The sequence below is a fragment of the Henckelia pumila genome, chromosome 2, assembly GCF_033568475.1.
Source record: "Henckelia pumila isolate YLH828 chromosome 2, ASM3356847v2, whole genome shotgun sequence".
NCBI classification, from domain to species: Eukaryota; Viridiplantae; Streptophyta; class Magnoliopsida; order Lamiales; family Gesneriaceae; genus Henckelia; species Henckelia pumila.
Genome location: NC_133121.1, coordinates 125,909,866 through 125,912,346, shown reverse-complemented (window position 1 = coordinate 125,912,346; position 2,481 = coordinate 125,909,866).

Here is a 2,481-nt window from a genome sequence, read left to right as displayed (position 1 = left end):
AGACGGTCACTAGGGAATTGGTTTGATGGGGTTGCAGGGACCTCAGGAGTTTGGAAAGAAATATCTTCAAGGTTTTCCGCAAAGGCCTCAAAACCGGAAGATGATGGAATATCAGAGTTAGGAGGACCAGTCGGAAAACCTTTGATTTGGATAGAGTGGGGGAAGAGAGGAATATGGTAAATGAAAGGCAGAAATAGGTGAAAATCTAGAAAATACTCTTCCTCGATCTTCAACCCATCGAGAGTACACAGGATTCCAGGATGAATCCATCCTGGTGATAGACTGATGGTTAAAGATGTGACTTGATGGGATTTCAATAGAAGGTATCCCCTCAAATTCAACATCGAAACGACTCAAAATCCGGTTGATAAACTGGGCATAAGGAAAAGAAACCTTTTTCACCGTCTTTGTCGTGTGATGCATAGTCTGCATAACAAGGCGCGGAAGGTTAAAAGGTCGATATGAAATGATATGAAATAGAATGTATAAATCTAAATATTTGCAAGTGAAGAGGTCTCCACTGCGAGAAACGATAGAAGTGGTAATGAGTTTTTGAATGATTTGAAAATCAGGACAAAGACTCTTGAGGTGGATACGATCATCAGCAGCAGTAGCTGGACGACAAAGAATGGTAGAAAGTAACAACTCGCGATCAAAAGTAGGATCATTTTGAGGCCAGTTTTGCGAGAAGTATTCACCGGGTCCATTTCTGGGAAGATCAAACCAGGAGGACAAATTAGCAGAAGAAAAACGAATATGCCTGCCTTGAACAATCGTGGCAATGGTGATCTCACCATGACCTAATTCGAGTTCAAGATTGGCATAGAACTCGTGAATGAGAGAAATGTAGATGAAGTCAGGGACAGATGGAAGAAAGAAAGATTCCCACTGTTGAGCCTTGATAAGGTCCAACAGAAGGAGATGAGACTGGGCCAAATAGGCGGAATCTAAGATACGACCAGGATGAATAGTACGGTCCTGATAGTCTTCGGGAATGGGCCTAGAGATGGCAAGATGGGTCGGATCATGGGATTGGGCTTGGCTTGTAGTGGCTACATCACGACGGCGTTTGGATGTCATTTAGAGAGGTTTGGATCGGATTAAAGAGAGAAAAGAAGATGATTTTTAGGTGTGAAAAATCGGAATGAGCGATCTGATATTTATAGGGACGGAATCGATCGGAAGCTCCGATCTGCGATCGGACGTTCCGATCCTGAAGCGGTAATTAATTTTAAGGCGGTGAAAATAATTCAAAAAGCCGGATAAGATGTGGATCGGAAGTTCCGATTTGTGATCGGAGGTTCTGATCTATATTTTGGAGGGAAAATTACCGCGTAGAATAGGAAATGGCGGTATAGGGATCGGAAGTTCCGATCCGGAATCGGTGGTTCCGATCCACCTGAGGTAAAATTGCGATTTTTGACTCTTTAATTTTAAATTTTGCAAATTAATTCTTAAACAGATAAACCATATAAAAATGTGAGCTTTTTAGTATTGAAAAATACAATTAATTTGTATTCTCCAACATTAATTTGCTCGAATTTTTAATATTAAGCTCCTCCTTAATATGACATTAATTTTAACTTATGTCTACAAGCGATTACAACTCAATCATGCCAAGTTCACCACGTAAACGAATAAAAAAAATTTCATCTAGTGGTTTTGTAAAAATATCGGCAATTTGATTTGACGTGTCAACATATTGAAGTTCAACTTCATTTCGTTCGATGTGGTCACGAATAAAATGATGACGAATGTCAATATGTTTTGTGCGCGAATGTTGAATCGGATTCTTTGTAAGACAAATGGCGCTAGTGTTGTCACAGAAAATAGGGATTTTTGAAAAAGAGACGCCATAGTCGAGCAATTGATGCTTCATCCAAAGAATTTGCGCACAACAACTACTGGCAGCATATATTCGGCTTCGGTCGTTGATAACGCAACACAGTTTTGCTTTTTGGAAAACCAAGAAACTAAACAGTTTCCTAAAAAGAAACAGGTTCCACTAGTGCTTTTCCTGTTCACCTTATATCCACCAAAGTCGGCATCACAGTATGCTTTTAAATCAAAGAAAGAATTTTTCGAATACCACAAGCCGAGATTTGGAGTATTTGAAAGATATTTAAAAATGCATTTTAAGGCGAACAAATGTAATTCCTTTGGACATGATTGAAATCGTGCACACAAGCAAACACTAAACATAATGTCCGGTCTACTAGCAGTAGCATATAATAAGGAGCCAATCATACTACGAAAGGAAGATTGATCTACAGATTTATCATTTTCATCCTTGTCGAGTCTGATTGTTGTGCTCATCGGTGTGGATGATGATTTTGTGTTCTCCATTCCAAATTTCTTTAGAATCTCCTTGATGTATTTGCTTTGGTTCACAAAGAACCCATCCTTGCACTGTTTGATTTGCAATCCGAGAAAATAGTTAAGTTCCCCCATCATGCTCATCTCAAAGTGTTCCTGCATAAG